The 25,753-nt window shown below is 42.2% G+C and overlaps 1 pseudogene; it reads right to left on the bottom strand.

Moving 5' to 3' along the window:
• Nucleotides 1-1,050: 1,050 nt before the first annotated feature.
• LOC103160401 overlaps nucleotides 1,051-25,753 on the bottom strand; it is a 49,722-nt pseudogene continuing 25,019 nt past the window's right edge.

Genomic DNA, 25,753 nt, shown 5'->3' with positions numbered 1-25,753 from the left:
GTGTCAGGTACAAACCTAGCAAGGCAAATTCTATGGGACCTTAAGTCTCAAGAATAATATTGGACTCAATGTTCTGTTCCCTGGCCCACAGGAATGGCAAGTAGTATTGTTTCCCCAGCAGTGAACAATGGTGTCTGAGCCATGGACACTGAGGAGACACATTTGACCTCACTCCAGACCTCTTCTCTCTGCCCTCTGGTCAGAGTAGGGACCCTGACTTAGGAGTCCTATTTGGAACCACATCCCCTTTTCCTTTTTCTTCCTTTTCCTCCCATCCTCCCTCTCTCCCTCCCTCCCACCCTCCCTCCTTCCCTTTCTTTCTCTCCCCCCTCTTTTCCCTTCTTTCTCTCCCCCTCTCTTAATATATAGACCAAGCTGGCCTTAAATTTACAGAGCTCCACCTGCCTCTGCCTCCCCAGAGCTGGAATTAAAGGTGTGAGCCACCACATTAAGTTCTTCTCGTTTCTTTTCCTTTCTTTCTTTCTTTCTTTCTTTCTTTCTTTCTTTCTTTCTCTCTTTTTTGTTTGTATTTTGAGACAGGGTTTCTCTGTGGGTTTGGAGGCTGTCCTGGAACTAGCTCTGTAGGCCAGGCTGGCCTCGAACTCACAGAGATCTGCTTGCCTCTGCCTCCCGAGTGCTGGGATTAAAGGCGTGCATCACCACTACCCTTCCCTTTTCTTGAAGATGCACACATACTTACAGCTTGGAGCACCACAAATATTTTCTTTCTTTCTTTTTTAAGGTTTATTTATTTATTACTTATACAGTGTTCTTTCTGCATATATCCCTGCAGGTCAGAAGAGGGCATCAGATCTCATTACAGGTGGTTGTGAGCCACCATGTGGTTGCTGGAAATTGAACTCAGGACCTCTGGAAGACCAGTTAGTATTCTTAACCACTGAGTCATCTCTCTAGCCCCCTAATATTTTCTTTTTTAAATTATTTTTTATTTTTTTTTGTTTTTTTGTCCCCCCCCCACATGCTGAGTGTTTATTTTATTCCTGATACACCCTCAGAGGTGGGACAAACGTTTTCACAGATACGGAGGTGCTAGGACCTGAAGGGGAGGGGAGAGGGACTCATATCTTCAGTTTCCCACCAGTTATGGTCATCTTCATCAAAGGAATACCAGTCACCATCAGTCGCCATGTGGGGCTTGGTAAGCTGCACTTTCCCCAGCTGCCTTCTCACCTGGGCATAGCACTGCTGCTTCATGGCTGATTGTCCATGATTCAGAGGTAGGATGCAGGAATGCAGAACACAGCTTCAGCAAACCAGTGGACTGAAGTGGTTCTTTAGCAGGGTTAGGCTGGCGAGGCACGGGTTGCAAGAGAGGGCCGATGACAGCTCCTTGCAGCAGTCAGAAGTCAACCTGCATGCCTCCAACCGGAGTCTCCTCAGGGAGCTGCTTCAGTCCCTTGCACAGGGCCATGACTCCGATTCACCCAGGGCGTTGCTACCCAGATCCAAGCTCTTCAAATATTGGTTCGTTGTGATCACAGAGGCCAGATCTGTGCAGCAGTCCCCTGTGAGCTGGCAGTCCACCAGTTCCAACTGTTGGAGGTGACAAGTGGGCTGTCTCCTCTATGGCATCACACAGAAGCTTCATCCCACCATCCTCCACGGGGTCCATGGTCAGGCTCAGGTGTGTCCGCTTCCTGTTGTTGAAAAGCATGAGCGCCAGGAAGCCGTAGGCGGCTTCCCCGAGGTTGCACTGGTTCAGGATACGTTGCTGTAGAGCTCATTCCCGGCTGCTCATGAACTGACACAGCTGGCTCACTTCTTCAGTCCTCAGGCTGTCTGACAGGCACAAGTGAGTCAAGGTCTGAGGCCAGAATGTGGCAGCTGACAGGTGTGAGGTCACAGCTGTCCAGTATCAGCTTCTGTAGTGCACACCTGGAGCTACTCCAGGCATCACAGAGCCTCCTCATGCTGTTTCCTGCCACCTTGTTTCCTGCCAGGCTGAGACCTTTTATGCTGGTGGTTGAGAGAAGGAGCTTGGAGAGCATCATGTAACAATCGGGGGTCAACTCCCAGGAATCCAATCTCAGTTTCCAGGAGCAGTTTGGGTGTCTTAGCGCTTCACAGGCTAACTTGATGTCATCTTCCTTCATGAGAATGGTCCCCACATGGAGGTGTTTTAAGCTCCGGTTGCTAATGAGAGTCATCCAGAGATGCCGAAGACTGGATGCTACCTCCGCATCCTTCAACATCACAGTCTGTACTTTACAGGCTGGATTTCTGGGTTTCATGCACAGTATCTTCATGGCCCATTCATTCAGGATGCTGCTGCCCAAGTCCAGCTGCTTCAGTTTCGGGTGGGTGCCCAGTTCAGAGCAGAAGGCCTCCCGCCTCTCTATGGTAAGGGGCTTACCCTGTGTCCTGCGTCAGCGAGGGAAGAAAAAAAGGGAGAGGGGACTGAACAGGCAGATTTGAACATGAGTGACTGCCACAGCAAGGCCACCGGAGGGGAGACCAGACTGTAAGAGGGTGCAGGGCAGCTGAGAAAATAAAGCCAGCTCAGTGGATGCTGCCCGGTGTGCTAAGCACCAGGGCAAGTCCTGATCTTCTAGGAGCCTCACAGACAGACCAGGCTACACAACTGTCATTCTAGGAGCCTCACAGACAGACCAGGCCAACAACTGTCATTCTAGGAGCCTCACAGACAGACCAGGCTACACAACTGTCATTCTAGGAGCCTCACAGACAGACCAGGCCAACAACTGTCATTCTAGGAGCCTCACAGACAGACCAGGCTACACAACTGTCATTCTAGGAGCCTCACAGACAGACCAGGCCAACAACTGTCATTCTAGGAGCCTCACAGACAGACCAGGCTACACAACTGTCATTCTAGGAGCCTCACAGACACAACTGTCATTCTAGGAGCCTCACAGACAGACCAGGCCACACAACTGTCATTCTAGGAGCCTCACAGACAGACCAGGCCACACAACTGTCATTCTAGGAGCCTCACAGACAGACCAGGCTACACGACTGTCATTCTAGGAGCCCCACAGACAGACCAGGCTACACAACTGTCACACACATGCAGAGGGCCTCGGTTGGTCCCATGCAGACTCCCTAACTGTTGGTTCAGAGTCTATGTGCTCCCAGGAGCTCAGGGACCATACCCCCCCCCCCAATCCAGTTTACCCAGGAGATCTATTTCCCCTTCCCAGGGAAATGCATGCACCACTCTTTGGCCCTCTTTGTTATCTAGCCTCTATGGGGCTGTGGACTTTAGGCTGGTGATCCTGTATTTTACTTCTAATAAAGGATACCAATTTTTAGTACCAAAAATTAATTAATTGTGCCTGATCCCTGAGACCTCATCAGGATCAGCTTACACATACACCTCAAACGGGTCTTCTGGCTGCCACATGTTACACAGTTCCAAGCCACTAACACATTTTTAGGTTTGTTATGACAACACCCCACTCTTGGTTCTAAAATCTGTATTAGCTAGGATTGCCATAGGACTTCCCAGCTTCCTTCCCTTCCCTTTCCCCACTCTTACCCCAAACCCTAAACTTTCCTACCTTTATTCTTCTTTTGAAACAGGGTCTCATGTAGCTCAGGAAGGCCTTGAACTCATTATGTAGACAGACTGACCTAACCTGATTCTAACAGTACTCCCCAGTGCTGGGTTACAAGTATGAGCTACCATGCCCAGCCTTTCCAGTCTTAGAAGGACATTTCATACTGAGTTAGGGCCACACCTTAGACATTTCTGGACCTCTTTAATGTTCTGTCTCCAAATACAGTCACGTCATCAGAGCTTTAATACACGAATGGGCTTTGAGTGGGACACAGTTCAATATGACAGTATTCCCCTTAACAGCTGCAAAAGTTTACTAGCTGTCAACTCCCGAGTAAGAGGTATGCTTGGCCCTCCATCCCCTTCTCCAGAGCAGTGAAGATGGCAGAAGCCGCTAGTAAATGTCTGCTTTTCTGATGGGGAGGGCAGAAAGTTACATTTTCTCACTGCTCATGCATAGTTGGCTGCTTTTTACACCGAAGCTTTCTGTACTTCATAACCTTTTAATTAAATAAACTGGCTGTGTACAAAGCTGCACTCCCGGGTGTGGCCATGTTGTGATCTACTGTGGAGAATTCCAGGGTACTGAACCTCGTGGGAGCCACGGAGGATTTCACTGCACGTTTATTCTGGACTCACTTTAAACAAAGTGAGTAATGTTGTCTGAACCTCACTGTTCAGAAGGTTCTCCAGTGTCCGCGATGAGAGGGCCTCTCACCACACACTCGGCCTCCCAAACGCAGACTGAGGGCGTTTGTGTTTATTCTGTCACTGCGTCTCAGAGGCCCATCTTGTTCAGCTCTGCCCACATGCCTGTGATCCAGCCCAGGGTGTCACACCCTCCATTCACAAGCTTCCTTCATCCACCAGCCAGGAGTTAAGGATCTGAGGCCACCACCTTTGGATCTGTCACAATGCAATGCTTCTTTAGCCCATTGTCTCTAAACTTAAGGGCCCAAATGCCCCTGTTTCTGACAAATAGCTACTCTAGGACTGGTCCCAGCCTGGCCCCCTTGATGTAACATATTTACCATAGGATCAATTTCCCCAGGCCTTGAATCCTGTATTGGCTCAGGTGAGGTTTCCCCTGAATGAAACAAAAAGGATTTCAGTTTGGGGAGTCAAAGTCTTGGGAGGATGGATGAAAGAATGGTAAATGGGTGTTACTGGTTCAACCATGCACCTGGAGATGTCCCGACTTCAGTGATCCCCTGGCAGCCTGAGCAGGGATGGCTGGGAACACCTGGCGACCAGGCCACCTTAACACATTTATCCCAAAGCCCCTTTGCCTCAGATTCTCTAATGGCCTGAACTGAAAGAGACATGTGTGTATATATGTATATGTGTGTGGTGTGGAGTCACCTCATATTAAAAGTTAGAAAAATTTCATTTGAGAAATGGACATTAGCCTATATATCAACCATTTACCTCAGTAGTTTTCTCTAAAAAACATTTAATATTCATAAACACATATAATGTGTTTTGATCAAACCCACCCATTCCCTTACTTCTACTTCCTCCCCCATCCAGCAAACCTTCCTTTCTCAACTTTCTGTGCTTTCTGTCCTTTTAAAAGAATAACTATTGTCTAATTACTTTTCTCTTGCTGTGATAAAACATCATGCCCAAGGGGAACTTAAAGAAGAGAGAGTTTGCTTTGAGTTCTGGCTCCAGAGTGATTCTGAGCTCATGATGTTGGAGTTGGGCGTGGTAGGAAAGGGCAGGTGTGGCAGTAGCTGCAGGGTGTGCAGGGCTCATGCTTTTTGTAACCATGGAGTAGAGTGCAGTAAAGAGACTTTTCACCAAAATTAAACCAAGAATAGGTAAGCAATTTAAACAGACCTATAAGCCCTAGTGAAATAGAAACAGTCATCAAAAGTCTCCCAACCAAAAAAAAGCCCAGGGCCAGATGGCTTCACTGCAGAATTCTACCAGAAATTCAAACAAGAGCTAATTCCAGTACTCCTCAAATTGTTCGACACAATAGAAGCAGAAGGTTCGTTGCCAAACTCTTTTTATGAGGTTACCCAAGCCACACAAAGACATAACTAAGAGAATTACAGACCAATGTCCCTCATGAACATTGATACAGAAATATTTAACAAAATACTGGCAATTTGAATTAAAAAACACATATGAGAAATCATCCACCATGATCAAGTAGGCTTCATCCCAGGGATGCAGGCATGATTCAACATTCGAAAATCTATCAGTGTAATCCAGCATATTAAACAAACTGCAAAAGAAAAACCACATGATCATCTCACTAGATGCTGAAAAAGCCTTTGACAAAATACAACACCCCTTCATGATAAAGGCCTTGGAGAGATCAGGGATATCAGGAACATACCTGAACATAATAAAAGCAATATACAGCAAACCAATAGCCAACATCAAACTAAATGGAGAGAAAATCAGTGCAATTTCTCTAAATTGGGAACAAGACAAGGCTGTCCACTCTCTCCATATCTCAATATTGTACTTGAAGTCCTAGCTGGAGCAATAAGACAACAAAAGGAGATCAAGGGGATACAAATTGGAAAGGAAGAAGTCAAACTCTCACTATTTGCAGATGATATGATAGTTTACATAAGTGACCTGCAAAACTCTACCAGGGAACTCTACAACTGATAAACACCTTCAGAAAACTGGCAGGATACAAGATTAAAAAAAAAATCAGTAGCCCAACTATATACAGACAACAAATGGGCATAGAAAGAAATCAGAGAAACATCACTCTTTACAATAACCACAGACAACATAAAATATCTTGGGGTAACACTAACCAAACAAAAGACCTGAGAGGTCTGGCACTTGAATCTTTAAAGAAAGAAATTAAAGAAGATGTCAAAAAATGGAAAGATCTCCCATATTCTTGGGTAGGTAGGATCAACATATAAAAATGGCAATCTTGCCAAAAGTACTCTACAGATTCAACACAATCCCCATCAAAATCCCAGCACAGTTTTTCACAGACCTTGAAAGAATAATACTCAACTTTATATGGAAAAACAAAAAAACCCAGGATAGCCAAAACAATCCTTTATAATAAAGCAACTTCTGGAGGCATCACCATCCCTGACTTCAAGCTCTATTATAGAGCCATAGTCCTGAAAACAGCTTGGTATTGGCACAAAAATAGACAGGTAGACCAATGGAATTGAATTGAAAACCCTGATATTAACCCACATACCTAAGAACACCTGATTTTTGATAAAGATGCTAAAGTTATCCAATGGAAAAAAGAAAGCATCTTCAACAAATGGTGCTGTCATAACTGAATGTGGACATGTAGAAGATTGTAGATCTATATCTATCGCCATGTACAAAACTTAAGTCCAAATGGATCAAAGGCCTCAACATAAATCAAGCGACACTGAACCTCTTAGAAGAGAAAGTGGGAAGTACCCTTAAATGGATTGGTACAAGAGACAGCTTCCTGAACATAACACCAGTAGCACAGACACTGAGATCAACAATTAATAAATGGGACCTCCTGAAACTTAGAAGCTTCTGTAAGGCAAAGGACACAGCCAACAAGACAAAACGGCAGCCCACAGAATGGGAAAAGATATTCACCAGCTCCATATCTGACAGAAGTCTGATCACCAAAATATTCAATGAGCTCAAGAAGCTAGCCACCAAAATACCAAACAATCCAATTAAAAAGTGGGGTGCAGAACTAGAGAATTCTTAATAAAGGAATCTAAAATGGCTGAAAGACACTTAAGAAAGTGCTCAACATCCTTAGCCATCAGGGAAATGCAAATCAAAACAACTCTGAGATACCATCCTACACCCACCAGAATGGCTAAAATCAAAAACTCCAATGACAGTGTATGCTGGAGAGGATGTGGAGAAAGGGGAACACTCCTTCATTGCTGGTGGGAGTGCAAACTTGTAAGACCACTTTGGAAATAAGTATGGTGGTTTCTCAGGAGAATGGGAATCAGGCTACCTCGAGGTCCAGCAATTCCTCTCTTGGGCATATATCCAAAGTATGCACACACATACAACAAGGACATCTTTTCAACCATGTTCATAGCAGCGTTGTTTGTAATAGCCAGAACCTGGAAGCAGCCTAGATGCCCCTCAACCGAAGAATGGATAGAGAAAATGTGGTTCATTTTCATAATGGAGTACTACTCAGCAGAAAAAAAAAAACAAAAAACAACGAAATCTTTAAATTTGAAGGCAAATGGATGGAACTGGAAGAAAACATTCTAAGTGAGGTAACCCAGTCACAGAAAGACAAGCAGGATATGTTCTCACTCATATATGGATATTAGACATAGAGCAAAGGACTACCAGCCTACAATCCACACCACCAGAGAAACTAGGAAACAAGGAGGTCCCCAAGAGAAGAACGCATGGTCCCCCCCCCCCAAGAAGGGGAGGAGGACAAGAACCCCTGAGCAAATTGGGAGCATGGTGGGAGAGAGGAGGGAGGTGGGAAGGGGAGAGGGGGAGAAGAGGAAAGGGGAGGGGAACAGGAGAGAACAAGAGGACTGAGACGGGAGGAATAGAGGAGAACAAGAAAGGAGATGCCTTGATAGAGGGAGCCAGTAGAGGTTTGGAGAGAAGTCTGGCACAGGGGAAAAGTTAGGGGATCCACAGAGATGACCCCAACTAAGAATCCAGGCAGTGGTGGAGAGGCTGCTTTGATGCCCTTCCTCTATAAGATTGATGACTACCTTGGTTACCATTCCTAGAGCTTTCATCCAGTAGCTGATTGAAGCCGAAACAGACACACACAGCTAAACACTGAGGCATACTCCTGGAATCCAGTTGTGGAGAGGGAGGAGGGATGAGCAAAGGTGCCAAGATGGTGTTGGAGAAACCCGCAGAAACAGTTGACCTGACCTCGTGAGAGCATGGAGACCCTAGTTATAAAGCTGGGGAACCAGCATTGGGCCAAACCAAGCTCTCTGAATGTGGGTGCCAGCTCGGAGGCCAGGGAAGTCTATGGGACCTCTAACAGTGGAGCCAGTCTTTATTCCTAGAGCACAAATGGACTTTAGGAGCCCATTCCCTATGGAGAGATACTATTGCAGCCCAGATACAAGAAAGAGGACCTAGGCCCTCCCCCAAATGATGTGATGGACTTCCTAGGTCCTCCCCCAAATGATGTGATGGACTTCCTAGGTCCTCCCCCAAATGATGTGATGGACTTTGATGGTTCCCGGTGGAGGACATCACTATTCTTGGGGAGTGGGTAGGGTGTGGGTGGGTGGGTAAGTGGAGAGCATGGGAGGATTGGAGGGTGAGGGAAAGGGAGGGTTGATATGTAAACAAGAGTGCTTCTAAAATAAAAAATAAAAAATAAAAAACAAAAAAAGAAACTTTTCACTCTCAAAGCTCTCACCCCTAGTAATATACTTCCTCCGGCAAGGCTGTACCTCCCAAACCTCCCCAAACAGCACTACCAAATGGGAACCAGGTGTTCAAATGCCCGAGATTATGGGGTTTACTTCTCATTCAAATCACCACACCCTCTGAGTCCATTCAGTGTGACTTGCATGTGCATGGGTGTGGGACTATGTACTGGAACAAGAGGAGCCTCCCAGCCTCCCAGGACCAACAGCCCTGAAGACTCTCTTCTTCTCAGTAGCCAGCAGTCACCAGTAGCTCCTCAGGGGTGCGGTTTTTTTTTTTTTGCCCCTTTCCCACCATGCTGGATTTAGGCTGGTTTTGTTCCAAGTCTTATGCATACAGTTCCATAGATGTGTGTTGCATGTGTGCAGCTCTACTGTCATGCCAGGTAATACATACGCTCAAGATGTATCTTCTCCCTGAATATTAACTTCTATTTACTGCAGAAAGAAGATAATCAGATGAGGATTGAGAAATGCACTAATTCATGGGTCTGAAGATAAGAAAGCAGAGGGCTAAAATTTTATTACTGTGTCCATTTAGCAGCTTAATAACATTAGGTTCTCCAATAGGGCCAATGATTTAGTAAGTGACATGTTTTTGACTCAGCTAATGGCACCAAGTCATGGATTCCATTTTTGGGAGTGGGCTTTAAGTCCAAGCAGAAAGTAGTTGGTTACTTCCATAACGTTCATGCTACACTTGCGTGAGTGGGCATGTCTTGCCAGTCAGTCAGTCATTATGGTAGCCTGCAGGGTTCACACCTAGGTAAGATTATTGATGACTTTTCTCCTCTGATAGTGTGATAGAACTGTTCAGCACTATGAAAGCTATTCAGTAGGGATGAAACTTCCATGTTGAAATTTCTCCATGTCCTGTGACACAGGTAGATGGTGTCTTCAGCAACAGGGTCTTACTATCAAGTTCTGAAAAGCCAAGGACAATGGCAGTAGCTGTGATCATTCTGAGGGTGTGGTATCTATGCTGTCTCACTGACCAACAACTCCAGGAAACCCATCCCTGGCACTGAGCTTTTTATTTGATAACCAGTGGTATCTGGGAGAGGCATTGTCACCCTGCTGTAGGGCAACTTCACTTAAACCTCTTTATATACCCCAGGGAGCTATTTCAGTAGCAAGTTTTCATATGACATTTTCTTTTCTTCTTTTCCGAATTATATCTATATCTATCTATCTATCTATCTATCTATCTATCTATATATATATTTAATTTACATTAGAAACAAGCTTGTCTTCCACGTCAATCCCAGTTCCCTTCCCTCCTCCCCTGCTCCCCACCAGCCCCCTATGCCATCCCCTTTCTGCTTCCCAGGGAAGGTGAGGCCTTCCATGGGAGATCTTCAAAGTCTGTCACATCATTTGGAGCAGGGCCTAGGCCCTCCTCTGTGTGTCTGGGCTGAGAGAGTATCCCTCTATGTGCAATGGGCTCCCACATTCGTATACTGGGGATAAATACTGATCTACTACCAGAGGCCCCATAGATTCCCGAGGCCTCCTCACTGACACCCACATTCAGGGAGTCTGGATCAGTCCTGTGCTAGTTTCTCAGCTATCAGTCTGGGGTCGATAAGTTCCCCCTTGTTCAGGTCAGCTGTTTCTATGGGTTTTGCCAGCTTGGTCTTGATCCCTTTGCTCATTACTCCTCCCTCTCTGCAGCTGGATTCCAGGAGTTCAGTTCTGTGTTTAGCTGTGGGTGTCTGCTTCTGTTTCCATCAGCTAATGGATGAAGGCTCTAGGATGGCATATAAGGTAGTCATCAATCTCATTATTGGGCAAGGGCATTTAAGGTAGCCTCTCCACTATTGCTTAGATTCTTAGTTGGGGTCATCCTTGGACATTCCCTAGTGTCAGATTTCTCTTTAAACCTATAATGGTTCTTCTATTATGGTATCGTATTCTCTCTCTCTCTCTCTCTCTCTCTCTCTCTCTCTCTCTCTCTCTGGTTTTTTGAGACAGGGTTTCTCTGTATTGCTTTGGAGGTTGTCTTAGAACTCGATATGTAGACCAATTGGCCTTGAACTCACAGAGATCCACCTGCCTCTGCCTCCCGAGTGCTGGGATTAAAGGCGTGCGCCACCAATGCCCGGCGGTATCTTTTTTCTTGCTCTCTTCCTTTCTTCCCCGACTCAATCTTCCTGCTTCCTCATGTCCTCTTCTCCCTTCCTCTTCTCCCCTTCTCTTTCTCCTAACTTCTTCTCCCCTCCCCCATGCTCCCAATTTACTCAGGAGCTCTTGTCCTTTTCCCCTTCTTGGGGGTGGGAACCATGTATGTCTCTCTTAGGGATCTCCTTGTTTCCTAGCTTCTCTGGCAGTGTAGATTGTAGGCTGGCAATCCTTTGCTCTATGTCTAAAATCCATATATGAGTGAGTACATACCATGTTTGTCTTTCTGTGACTGGGTTACCTCGCTCAGAATGGTTTCTCCTAGTTCCATCCATTTGCCTGTGATTTTCAAGATTCCATTTTTTTTTCTGCTGAGTAGTACTCCATTGTGTAAATGTACCACATTTTCTCCATTCTTCAGTTGAGGGGCAAGTAGGTTACTTCCCGGTTCTGGTTATTACAAATAATGCTGCTATGAACATAGTTGAACAGATGTCCTTGTTGTATGAATGTGCGTCCTTTGTGTATATGCCTAAGAGTGGAATTGCTGGATCTCATGGTAGACTGATTCCCGTTTTCCTGAGGAATCTCCATACTGACTTCCAAAGTGGCTGTACCAATTGGCACTCTCACCAGCAGTAGAGGAGTGTTCCCCTTTCTCCACGTCCTCTCCAGCATAAACTGTCCTTTGACTTCTTCCTTTCCAATTTGTATCCCCTTGATCTCCTTTTGTTGTCTTATTGCTCTAGCTAGAACTTCAAGTACAATAGTGAAGAGATATGGAGGGAGTGGGCAGCCTTGTCTTCTTGATTTTAGAGGAATCATGTTGAGTTTCTCTCCATTTACTTTGATTTTGGCTGTTGGTTTACTGTATATTGCTTTTATTATGTTCAGGTATGTTTCTGTTATCCCTGATCTCTCCAAGACCTTTATCAAGCCTTTATTTTGTCAAAGGCTTTTTCAGCATCTAGTGAGATGATCATATGGTTTTTCTTTTGCTTTTGTTTATATGGTAGATTACATTGATAGATTTTCGAATGTTGAACCATCCCTGGGATGAAGCCTACTTGATCATGGTGGATGATTTCTCTGATGTATTCTTGGATTTGATTTGCCAGTATTTTATTGAGTATTTTTGCATCAATGTTCATGAGGGATATTGGTCTGTAGTTCTCTTTCTTAGTTGTGTCTTTGTGTGACTTGGGTACCAAGGTAATTGTAGCATCATAAAAAGAGTTTGACAATGAACTTATTATGTGGAACAATTTGAGAAGTATTGGTATTAGCTTTTCTTTGAATTTCTGGTCGAATTCTGCACTGAAGTCATCTAGCCCTGGGCTTTTTTGGTTGGGAGACTTTTGATGACTGTTTCTATTTCATTAGGGGTTATAGGACTGTTTAAATTGCTTATCTATTCTTGATTTAATTTTGGTAAGTGATATCTATCCAGAAAATTTCCATTTCCTTTAAATTTTTGAATTTTGTGGAGTACAGGTTTTGAAAGTATGACCTCAAGATTCTCTGGATTTCCTCAGTGTCCATTGTTATGTTAGTTTCTGATTTTGTTAATTTGTGTGTTCTCTCTCTGCCTTTTGGTTAGTTTGGATAAAGGTTTGTCTATCTTGTTGATTTTCTCGAAGAACTCGCTCTTTGTTACATTGATTCTTTGAATTGTTTTCTTTATTTCTACTTTATTGATTTCAGCCCTCAGTTTGATTATTTCCTGGCATCCATTCCTCTGGGGTGAGTTTACTTCTTTTTGTTCTAGAGCTTTCAGTTGTTCTGTCAATTCTCTAGTGTGACTTTTCTCCAGTTTCTTCATGTGGGCACTTAGTGCTATGAACTTTCCTCTTGGTACTGCTTCAAAGTGTCCCATAAGTTTGGGTATGTTGTGTCTTCATTTTCATTGAATTCTAGGAAGTCTTTAATTTATTTCTTTATTTCTTTCTTGACTCAGGAATGGTGCAATTGGGTGTTGTTTCATTTCCATGAGTTTGTAGGGTTTCTGCAATTTGTGTTGTTGTTGAATTCTAACTTTAAAGCATGGCGGTCTGATAAGATACAGGCGATTATTCTAATTTTTTTGTACCTGTTGAGATTTGCTATGTTGCCGAATATGTGGTTGATTTTAGAGAAGGTTCCATGTGGCGCTTAGAAGGTATATTCTTTTGTGTTTGGATGGAATGTCCTATAGATGTCTGTTAAACCCAATTGGGTTGTAACATCTATTAGTTCCTTTGTCTCTTTGTTAAGTTTCTGTCTGGTGGTCCTGTCTAATGGTGAGAGTGGGGTGTTGAAGTCTCCCACTATAACTGTTTGAGGTCTTATGTGTGACTTAAGTTTTAGTAATGTTTCTTTTATGAACGTGGTTGCCTTTGTATTTGGGGCATAGATGTTCAGAATTGAGACTTCTTCCTGATGGATTTTTTTCTGTGATGAATATGAAATGGCCTTCTTCATCTCTTTTGATTGATTTTGGTTTGAAGTCTAATTTGTTCGATATTAGGATAGCTACACCAACTTGTTTATTGCGTCCATTTGATTGGAAAATCTTATCCCAACCCTTTACACTGAGTTAATGTCTGTCTTTGAAGTTGAGGTGTGTTTCTTGTATTCAGCAGAAGGATGGATTCTGTCTTCATATCCATTCTGTTATCCTGTGTCTTTTTATAGGCAAGTTAAGACCATTAATATTGAGGGAAATTAAGGACCATTGGGTGCTAATTCTTGTTTGTTTTGGATTTGTTGTTATTGGTGGTATTGTGTGGATTTACCCTGCTTTTTCTTTTGGCTTTTGGTAAAGTGGGATTATCTATTGCCTATGTTTTTGTGAGTATAGTTAACTTCCTTAGGTAGGAGTTTTCCTTCCAGTACTTTCTTTAGTGCTTGATTAGTGGATCTGTATTGTTTAAATCTGGTTTGCCTTCATATGTTACTTGGCCTTTTTCCTTTGCTGCTCTTAATATTTCTTTATTCTGTATGTTTGGTGTTTTGATTATTATGTGACAGAGGGGACTTTTTTGTAGTCCACTCTATTTGGTGTTCTGTAGGCTTCTTGTACTTTCATTGGCATGTGTTTCTTTAGGTTGGGAAAGTTTTGTTCTATAATTTTGTTGAATATGTTTTCTGCACCTTTGAGTTGGGTTTCTTCACCTTCTATACCTATTATTCTTAGGTTTGGCCTTTTCATGGTGTCCCATATTTCCTGGATATTCTGTTAGGGTTTTGTTGGACTTAAGACTTTCTTTGGTCCATGAATTTATTTCTCCTAGTGTATCTTCAATGCCTGGGATTCTCTCTTTCATCTCTTATATTGTGTTGGTTATGCTTGCAGCTGTAGTTCCTGATCATTTACCCATCTTTTCTAATTCCAGCATTCCCTCAGACTGTTTTTTTTAATTGTCTCTATTTCAGCTTTCAAACCTTGCACTGTTTGAATTGTTTCTTAAAATATTTGGTTTGTCTTTTCTTCCATTTCTTTAAAGGATTTTCTCATTTCCTCTCAGGGTCTCTATCATCTTTATGAAGTTGTTTTTAAGGTGGTTCTCTTCTGCTTCATCTGTGTTGGGATGTTCAGGTTTTGCTGGTGTAGAGTCCCTAGACTCTGGTGGTGTCATATTGGTTTTTCTGTTGTTGAATGTGTTGTCTTCCCATCCCTTCTTCCAGTGGCTGCAGGTGGGGTCTTTTCCTTAGCTGTTGGGTACGGATCCTAGGTTCTCTTCCGGTGGATGCAAGCAGGTCCTATACTCTGATGGGTCTCACGGTGGGTGCAGGCAGGTCTGAGGCACTCCTCCAGGTGGGTGGGAGCAGGACTAGCACAGCTATGTCAGCAGATTTGCAGTTGCTTGTTCCTCTGGGGGTGAGTAGACCTGCCTGCAGTCCCCAGGACAGGAGATCTGAGGGTGGTCAAGGGGAAGTTGGGCCTGATGCAGGGGCCCAAGCTCAGCTCCCCCCTGGGTGGGGGCAGAAGTAGCCCAGTGAAATCTCCAGACTCCCAGTTGCTTCTCATGTTGCATTTTCAGTTCTTTATAGAACTGGTTATGTGTCCTTGCACTCCCTTGTCTTCATGGTTCTGTTTTTCTAAGATTTAGTTTTCATTGTTTGTGTGTGTATATGTGTATGTACATGTGTGTAGGTGTCTGTGGAAGCCAGAGGAGGGCACTGGATCCCCCAAAGTGGAGTCACAAATGGTTGTGAGCTGCCTGGTGTAAGTGTTGAGAACTGGACTTGAGTGCTCTGGAAGAGCAGTGTATGCCCTTGGACTGCCCTGATTTACCTCAGGACCTTTCCATAAATGCAGGTCGTTTTCTTGTTCACTCACTGAAAATGGTGATATCCAAATTAAAAAAAAAAAAAAATCTGAGCTTGTGTGTTTGTGTGTGTGTGTTTTGTTACACTAGATAAATCTGAAACTACTTTTCCTAAGAGTGGTGATGCAAGCATAAAGACTTCTGATTGGGTTAATAGAAAACCACATATGAAATAAACACTAGGGTTTTGTGGAAAGAGTTATGCAGCAAAATTCTACTGAAATTTGGAAAAGCAAGTGCAAGCCATCAAAACATATATTCTTTATCGATAACTGTGTCTGAGCTAGAATTCAATAAGCCTAGCTCCTGCACCTCCAGTGCACAAAATGACTTTGTTGTTTGCCTGCTTTTGTTTTTGCAGTGCTGGGGATTGAAGCCAGGATCTTGTGTATGCTGGCAAACAATTCCACAGTGGAGCTCCAACCCCAGCACCCAAAATAACTGTTATTAACTGGATCATGTGGAGATAATTTTCACAAGGGAATCATGTCACCCGATTGATTGGTTATGCCGATTTTGGTAACACTGAATCAAGACAAAATATTTAGGAATAATGTTAGTACAGAATGTTCTAGGTCAATAAGAAAGCCCCTCCAAAACATGACATATTTATTAACATAGAGGTCAACAAATGAAAAGCTACCTTCCCATCTTGGTCAGAACATCTCAGTGTAATGAACTTGCCTCCCAACTGTAATTCATAGTATTATTCAATTTGATAAGAATTCCAGTGAGCTTTTTGTGTTGATGCAGACTACAAATTAATTTTATAATTCATATGGAAAGATTAACAGTTATCGGAGACTGCTACAGAATTACTGCTCGGAAGGCTTCAGGAGGACTCTCCCATCTCAATATGGAAATGACCTGCAAGCACCTATCATATGGCACATGCATAGCTAGTTTAACATAACAATAAAATTAGACTCAAATAATTAAAAATGTGTAGTATTTCAAAAAGGAGAAGTTTCAGATTTACTGTGGTGAAGAGAATTAAATGGGGCCTGGTGAGCCATTTGAAAAGTGATAAAATGCCACTCCTCATCTTGTACATGGGAATTCCACAATAGAGTACAGCTCTAAATAGGAAAAAATACTCCCCAAGTATTTTGTAAAACTAGAAATATTTCTACAAAGAAAATAAAAACAAACACATCGGAACCTGTGGGATGCAATGGAAGTACTTCTTGGGAGGAAGCTTGTAACTATTGATACCTACGGTAATAAGCCAAAGAGGGGCTAGTGAGATGGCTCAGTGGGCAAAAGTGCCTGCCAGCAAGCCCGAAGACCTGAGTTTGGTCCCCAGGATCCATCGCATGGACGGAAATAACCCATTTCTACAAGTTGTCTTCTGACCTCCACATGTATACCATGAGGTGTGCCACCGTTTACTCGACTAAATATATACTGTAAAAAATCAAATAAAAAACTCGACAATACACCTAAAGGCCTTAGAAAGACAAGAGCAAGCCCATCTCAAAATTAATAGAAGGGGAAAAAAGATCAAAGCTGAAATTAATTAAATAGAAACTAAATGAACAATGTACCAACGAAGCAAAGAGTTTTTTTTGAAAGGATAAAAATAAGATTGGCAGACTTTTCATAAAGCTAGCCCAAAGAAAGAAGGGACACTAATGAAATTAGCGATGGGAAGGGGATAATATGGAGGGTGATCAGAAATCCAGGTCAGCAGGATTCTTTTCAAAAGCCATACTCTAATAAATTGTAAAATCTAGGACACATGAAGATGCAAAAACCCTGAACAGAACAGTAATGATCTGATCAACAAGACTGAAAAAAACAGCCCCCCGCCCAAAGTCCATGACCAGAAAGCTCCACCGATGAATTCTCCCAGACCTTTACAAAACAAACACCAGTACTTCTGAGGTTATTCCAAGAAAAATAGTGAAGAAACATTTCCAGAGTCTTTTTATAAAGATACTATCACCTGATAACCAAAATCAGATGAGAAAAGAGAAGGAGGAAGAGACAGCTAAAGGCCAATTCCTTTGATGAACACAGATGTGAAAGATTTCAGTAAGAATAAGATACTTGCAAACTGAATTCAACACATTAAAAAGATCATACATCATGATAAAGTTGTATTCATTCCAGGAAATGATGAGCATAATACAGCATATAAACAGAATCAAGGAGAACAACTACAGATCCATTCAACTGATGCAGAAAAAGCCTTGACACAAACTGACATCCCTTCATAATAAAAGCCCTAAAGAAAGCTGGACTAGAAGGACCAGACCTCAGAGTAATTAGGACTATAGAGTTATAGCCAATATTAATATTGACAGAGAAAAGACAGAAAACATTGCCCCTAAAATCAGAAATGAGGCAAGCTTATCTGTCAACATTACTCTTGTGTAGTGTATGAGATTATAGTTGGAGCAAGAGAGAGAAATATGTGCAAATAGGAAAGGGAAAAGTCAGGTAATGCCTGTTTGCAGATGCTATGATTCTGTCCTTTTCCCAGAAGTGTCTGAGATCGGATAAATGTTTTCAACAAATAGCAGGATACAAAGTCAATATATAAGAAATCAGTAGCTTCCTACACACAAACGACAAACTCATTGGAAAAGAAGTCAGGGAAATAATCATATTTGCGATAATTTTACCAAAGGAAATACCAAGGAGTAAAATAAATGCTAATGACTTTACAATGAAATTGTAATGACTTTACAATAAAGAAATTGAGAAACTAGAAGATGGCAAACAAAACAAAATGGAACAAAACAAAAAACAAACAAAAAAAAGAAAACCCTTCCATATTCTTAGTCTGGCAGAAAAAATCAAAGCAGCCCTAACAGAAATTCAAATGACATTCTTCATGGAAATAGAAAAATCCTAAAATTCATATGGAAACATAAGAGTCTGAGTATCCAAAGCAACACTGAGCACAAAGGTCAATGCTATAAGTATCATAGCACCTGACAGGATTATACTACAAAGCCATCTGAACAAAAACGGCACATACTGGATCCAAAGTCATGAAGACCAAAGGAGAATAGGAAATTCAGAAGCAAACTTAAGCATCTTCAACTATCTGATTATTGACAAGATGGCACAAAGGACACACTGGAAAACAATGACAAGTGGTTCTGGAAAAACTGAAGACCTCCGGAGGTTTCTCCTCCTGTAGAAACGTCAACTCGGAGTGATCAAAGCAAAACTCTGCAACTATTAGTTTATTAGCATCGCCCGGATTCAATGTTCAGTACTCCTCCTCAAATTACATAAAAACAAATGGAAAGAACCGAAGTCAAAATTACATAATAAACAACACTACTCCATCATAAAAGTGTGTAAAAGTACAAGAATGTTACTTTAACACATTGGCACTTTCAGAGAATGATAATCCCCCCAAAAATCACAAAATTGTGGAATTATTCCTTAAAGTGATAAGCCGATTAACATGACTCTAATGAATGACTTTGGATTTTATAAAGAAAAAGCCCAAATGAACTGGACAATGATACTAAGATGCAGTGCTTTTCTTTCTTTGTATCTGATTTATAAAGGACAAATCACAATATGGGAAAATACAACCTTATTTTAATTTTAAAAATAAAAGCTGGCTCAACTAATTAAAAATATTTTTAAATTGTCACATTTCCCAAGCAATCCATATTTAGCTAAATGAGCAAAGGAATTTAGCCCACGTTCTTATAGCCTTTGCTGGCTCTAATGTCGACAAAATGCTTCATATTGCAGTCTTGGGCTTGAAGCTCATAGTATGGAGGATACATTCCTAAGTCTTTAATAGGAAAACTGCCAAGTGTCACTCCTGTTCTATAGTAGTGGTAAAGAATACAGAATCCTCCCTAGAACACACTTTTCTATTAGTCCTTCAGGGACATTGTAATGTCAAGGAAACTCCGTTTTATGCTAGACACCCATCTTGGTACCCACTGGCCATTTGTCTCTGACTCCAGTCCCTGGAAGAGAAGTTCCCAGTAATCCTGACTCAGTGACCATCCCCTAAATGTGCAGCCCTGACTATCTACTTGTTAGGATATGGCTAACTGCTTTTTGACTTCTGTAACCTGCTTATGTAGACATTCAATGACTATTTTGAGGTTACCTTGACTACCTAATCTTGGCAGAGCAGAATAGCTCTTGCCTTGCTTGTGCAGATATACAAGGCCTTCTTGTGGTTTTGTCTTAAAATTCCTTCCCTCACCCCACTTTGCATGGGAATCTCTGATTTGGATCAGAGCTTGTTGCCCTGCCAGCAGCTTTAATGAATTTAAGTAGTTATAATCAGGATTGAGCTAATGGTCTTTGCCCAGGCGGGGTCATGAACTCCGTAACACAGACTTTCAGGTTATTTGACTCTAATATTTCCATGGTGTGGTACAATCAACTATTCTTAACTTTACAAGTAGATTATGTGAAAACTGTCATTCAGTTGATCATGACCTTGGAGTTTCAACTGAGGATGAAAATGTTTTAACTTTTGTTACCCCCATCACAATACGCAGGGGTGTAGACAAAACCTTTTTTTTTTCCAGCTAACAATATGCAAAGAAAAATACTGTAATAATTCATGACTCAAAATGGGCAAAACTAAAAACTAGCTCCCCCTTGAGAAGAAAAATTTCAGACCTATGAAAAAGACAATAATACTCATTATAGAAAAAAATGCATTTACTTAGAAGCATTTAGAATTTCAACAAAACAGCTGCACCTTTTTTCAATTACAGAGTGGTATTCTGTTATGCTGTTCCTGCCAGGTGCTGCAGTCGCCTCAGAGCAAATAACACATGGACACCATATTAGTTATAATACTGTTGGCCGTTGACTAGGGCTTCTTATTGAGTAGCTCTGTCTTAATTATTAACCCATTTCTATCAATCTAAGTATTTTCACGTGGTCTTATCTTACCGGAGGAGTCCGAACCTGTTACTCCTCTTGCATCCTGCATGGTGACTGACCTTCGTACCTTTTCCCAGAATCCTCCTTGTCTCCTGGTTCCACCTGTCGTCCTGCCTCATTGGGCACAGTACTTTATTCATCAAGCAATAAGAGAAACATGTGTACAGAAGACATCCCCATCAGGACTCAGCTAACAGCACAGTAATTATTTTTCCATAAGCTACATCAAAATAACTCAAGATCAAAAGCAAAACAAAAAGAAAAACACTCCTGTGGCATTTTGAAAGCAAGTTGCCCCCATAGGGAGTGGCACTATTAGGAGGTGTGGTCTTGTTGGAGGAAGTGTGTCACTGTGGAGCTGGGCTTTGAGGTCTCAGATATTCTCAAGCCATGCCCAGTGAGACAGACCACTTCCTGTTGCCTACATATCAAGATGTAAAACTCTCAGCTACTTCTCCAGCGCCATGTCTACCTGCACACAACCATGTCTCACCATGATGATAATGGACTGAACCACTAAACTGTGAGCCACTCCATTAAATGTTTTCCTTTATAAGAGTTGCTGTGATCAAGGTGTCTCTTCACAGCAATAGAAACCCTGACTAAGACAACTACTTTCCACATAGAAACTATTTGTACTGGGTACCAGCAAGAACGTGTTTTAAATTTCCATGCCAATTTCAAACCCCAGACTGTATCAGGCAGGGTTAGTGGCTATTAAAAATACCACCAGGATGGGGTGTCTACAGACACATTTGGGAGTGTGTTAACTACACACACACACACACACACACACACACACACACACACACACACACGCACGCGCGACACTATGCAGTTTAAAAACAAATCCTTACATCTTACACATCCTTATATTTCATTTTTTTTTGTCTTTAAAAGGAGTGAGCTGTATTCAAGGGGGTTAAATACATTAAAAAATGCCCAGCACGTCTAGTCCTTGGGGAAATGCAAATTAGAGCCCCGCTTAAATTCCATTTCACCCAGTCAGAACAGCTATCATCAAGAAAACAACAACAGGCTGGGCGTTGGTGACACACCCCTTTAATCCCAGCACTTTGGAGGCAGAGACAGGCAGATCTCTGTGAGTTCGAGGCCAGTCTGGTCTCCAGATCGAGTGCCAGGATAGGCTCCAAAGCTACACAGAGAAACCCTGTCTCGAAAAACCAAAAACAACAACAACAAAAAACCCAACAACAAACGCTGATGAGAGTGTGGAGGATAAGGATAAGGTCACTGATGGTGGGAATGCAAGTTAGTCTGACTTGTGTGGGAAGGACTATGAAAGTTCCTTAGAAAATAAAAGGTCAATATTACAGAGATGTCTGCATACTTGTGTTTATTGTGGTCCCATATATGATAGCTAAATTATGGAATAAGCCTAAGTGTCCATCAACAAACACATGGATAAAGAAAATGTGATATATTACTAAATACACAGTGGAGTTTTCCTTGGTCATAAGGAGAATAAAATAATGTTGTTTGCAATGAAACTGAGTTGGGAATGATCATATTAAGTGAAATAATCCAGTCCCGCCAAAGGTTTTGCATGTGTTCTTTCAAACATAGAAGCTAGGGGGAAAAGGAAAATTAAAAGTAGATATATAGTCGGGTGGTGGTGGTGACACACACCTTTAATCCCATCACTTGAGAGGCAGAGACAGGTGGATCTCTGTGGGTTCAAGGCCAGCCTGGTCTACAGAGTCAGTTCCAGGACAGCTAGGGCTATTACACAAAGAAACCCTGTCTTGAAAAACCAAACAAATCCAACCCAACCCAAATCAACCAACCAACAAACAATAGCCAAAAACCAAAAACCGAAACAAAGTGAGTTCAATGCCAGGTTGGGCTACACGAGACTTTGCCTTCCAAAGACAAAAAAAAAAAAAAAAAAAAAAAAAAAAAAAAAAAAAAAAAAAAAAGGCCGGGAAAGAGGTCTGGTAAAATGCCTGCCTGCAAACATGAAGATCTGAGTTTGGATTCCCTAGAACTCACATAAAAGCTGGGTATAGCAGCATATGTCTGTAATGCTAGCACTGTGGGAGCAGACAGACAGATCCCCAGGAGCTCACAGGCTGCTGGTCTAGCTGAAATGTAAGTTCTAGGCTCAGTAAAGGACCATGTCAAAAACTATGATGGAGAAGAAATGGAGGAAAGACATCGTGACATGTCTCTCGTCTCTACATGCCCAGGCATGGGTGAACACGTCCCTTATCTCACATACAAAAATAAACAATAAATAATAAACTATTGTGAACTATAGTTGCAGGACAATGTAACTTATCCTTCCTGTCTTAACTGACTAGATAACCTGTTATCCAATCTCTTGCTGTCTTTCATTGCTTTTTAAATATTTGGTCCCTAATTGCAGCATTTATCCTATGTTGTGAGGAGGTTTACAAAAACAAGGAAACATTTATCTGTTACAAAAGAACTTAATTCGGAGCTTTGTTTATTATGTTTTCTGGTAGAAAATGATAACAGATGAGGACACCTATGTGAGAAAGACACAGAAAAACTCTAATTACAAAGTAAAATAAGCAAATCTAAAAAGACTACATACTGGATGATTTTCAACTATGTTAAATTATAGGAAAGACAACTCTGTGAGGACTGTAGAAGAGGTCGGTGGTTGCCAGGAATTCTGGGCTAGGATTTGGGGCAGCAAGATTTCCCTAGATAATTGCTCTGCTGGTTTTAACTGTCAACTTGATAAAAATCTAGTGTCACCTGGGAAGAAAGTTTACTGAGGAATTGTCTAGAGTGGTTTGGTTTGTGGGCTTGTCTGTGGAGGATTGTCTTATTGATTTGGAAAGACTCAGTACACCCTGGGCATCGCCATTCCCTAGGCAGGGGGGCCTGAGCAGCCTAAGAGTAGAAAGGCAGGCAAGCAGGCAAGCAAGCATGCAAGCAAAGTGAAAACACTGGTTATTAGTTCCAATAAATGCCCACACTAATGTAAAGTGTTAGGGATGGGAAACCATGTGTGGAGGGAGAGGAACATGGAATGGCTCTATTTCCTATTAGCCTTCAATTGCTGAAAGCAAATTTAAAAATAACATACATTTAATTATTTTAAAATTACATTTATTCACTGTGTGTGTGTGTGTGTGTGTGTGTGTGTGTGTGTGTGTGTGTGTGTGTAGGTCAGAGGACAACTTGCAGGAGTTAGTTTTCTCCTACCATGTGGGTTGTGGGGATCAAACTCAGACTTCCTCCCTCTCTCTTTTCCTTCCTCCCTCCCTCATTATTTTTGAGACATCTGTATGGGTGTTTTGCCTGTATGTATATCTGTGTACCATACATGTTCCTGGTGTCCATGGAAGCCAGAAGAGAGCATCGGGACTTTTGGACTGGAATCACAGACAGTTGTAAGCTGCCATGTGGGTGCTGGGAATTGAACCAAGGTCCCCTGCAAGAGCAGCCAGTGCTCTTAACCACTGAGCCATCTCTCCAGTCCCACAGAATGATCTTTTTCATATGTTGCTGAATTTGGTGTGAAGGATTTTCATATTTCTGTTCAGCAAGGAGATTGGCTTCCATTTTCCTCTTTTCTATGTCTTTCTGTGGTTTTGCTAGTGGGAAAATACTGGCCCTGTAGAATTATGTTCTTTTGTGTTCTTTCCCTTTCTTATTTATGAGATACTTTCAGGGCATTCATGTTCGTTCTTCTCAAAGGTCTAGTAGATACATCAGCAAATCCATTAGTGTTTGGATCTTCTTTCTTGGGATACATTTTTTCTTACTAGTTCAATGTTGTTGCTTATTGTTGATACATTTGGGTGTTTTCCTTTATTTTATTTCAATATTGTTGGTTACTGGTAGGGGGAATGGTCTGCTCATTGCTAAACATTAGGAAGGATTGAAAAAATAAACTGTGAAAACAAAATATTTAATAACCTGTCCCAGACATACTACAAGGAGGCAATCTGGTCTTAGCTGCCCAAGAACTGGGTTTGTTGTGTCACTGGCATAGAATGAGTTATAGTTAAGAAGTCACAATAAGCATTTGGCAGTGACCTGGGCTTGAAGGCTCTTCCTAACATCAATAGATCCAAGGCCATTTTACATAGTTCCCCTGGAAATAGACAGATTTCAAGACCCAAAGAATTTCTTTCTTTTAGCCACACCCTCAGACTCTGATATGCCTCTCTGGGACCTTCGTTAACTATCTTCAAAGCATATTAATAGTGTTTTTTTTTCTTTTCCATTTGGGTATGGTGTGCATGCATGCCTGCATGTGAGTGTGTGTGTGTGTGTGTGTGTGTGTGTGTGTGTGTGTGTGTGAGTGTGTGTGTGTGTGTGTGTGTATGTGTGTGTGTGTGTGTGGTATATGCCTGTTTCCATGTGTGTGGGCGCATGTGGGTATTCATGCACTATGTTCAGGGCATGTTGCTGCTCCCTTATTCATCGAGGCAGGGCTTCTCCATCACACTACCTCTGTCCTTTCCAAGGCTAGAGTTACATGTAGGTCATCACACCTACCTGCCATTTATGTTGGCCCTATGGATCTGAACTTTGACCCTCATGCTTGTGTGGCAAGCACCTAACCACTGAGCCAGTTCCCTGGTAAAGGAAACTGAGTAGCTCCAGGTCACAGCCTAATTAGGTTAACAGAATCAGCACAGTTCTGTGCTGTATCTCTAATGTCCTTACAGGTGATAGAGAGAAAACTGCGCGGTTAGGCAGAGAAAATGGATAGATGCCATTAACCACTTTGGCAGCTTGTGGAAGGAGGAAAAATTATATTTCTTTAAATTCTCTGATCGAGTCACTCTCCTCCATGCCAAAGTGCATCAATTTTAGACATTTGTAGATGATAAAAATCTCACAAATCTACTCACACTTTTACAAAAAGATGGGTATGGTGGCACTCAGTGTTCAGGAGGTGAAGGCAGGAAGATCGGAGATTATAGCCAATGTGAATTGTATTGTCTCAAAACTATAAACAATAATAGGAAGGATGACAGATGCAAAATTTGTCACTTTGAGTCAAGTAAGTTTATGAGCAGGAGTGGTAAGAAAGATGAACTGAGTTTGTATTATGAGGAAAAATGATCTGTTTTTACATTTACTGTTGCTGTTTAAAAAATAACCAGTGAGTCCGGGCATGATAGTGCATGCCTGTAATCTCAGCACTTGCTTGCCCAAGTATGTGTTTTTCTTGATAACTGTTCCCACACAATATGTGTGTCTGTACAAGCTTCCTTTCTCATACCTGTGACCAAATATCTGAGCATAAGCAATTTAGGAAGGGAGGGAGGGAGGGAGGGAGGGAGGGAGGGAGGGAGGAAGGAAGGAAGGAAGGAAAGAAGGAAGGAAGGAAGGACTTATTCTGGCTCATGGTTTGAGGGCACCGCTTGTCATGGCGAGGAAGGAATGGAAGTAGAAGCAGCTCTGGGCTGTGGCAGCAGTAGTGTGAGGTAAGAGAGCAGAGATGGGACCAGTAGAGCAGTTGAGTAATAGCCTCAGGAACTGGCCCCAGCAACTCCTTTCCT

The sequence above is a fragment of the Cricetulus griseus genome, chromosome 3 (assembly GCF_003668045.3).
Source record: "Cricetulus griseus strain 17A/GY chromosome 3, alternate assembly CriGri-PICRH-1.0, whole genome shotgun sequence".
Lineage (NCBI taxonomy): Eukaryota > Metazoa > Chordata > Mammalia > Rodentia > Cricetidae > Cricetulus > Cricetulus griseus.
The sequence above is the reverse complement of the archived record's forward strand: the minus strand, read 5'-3'. Positions and strand labels throughout refer to the sequence as shown.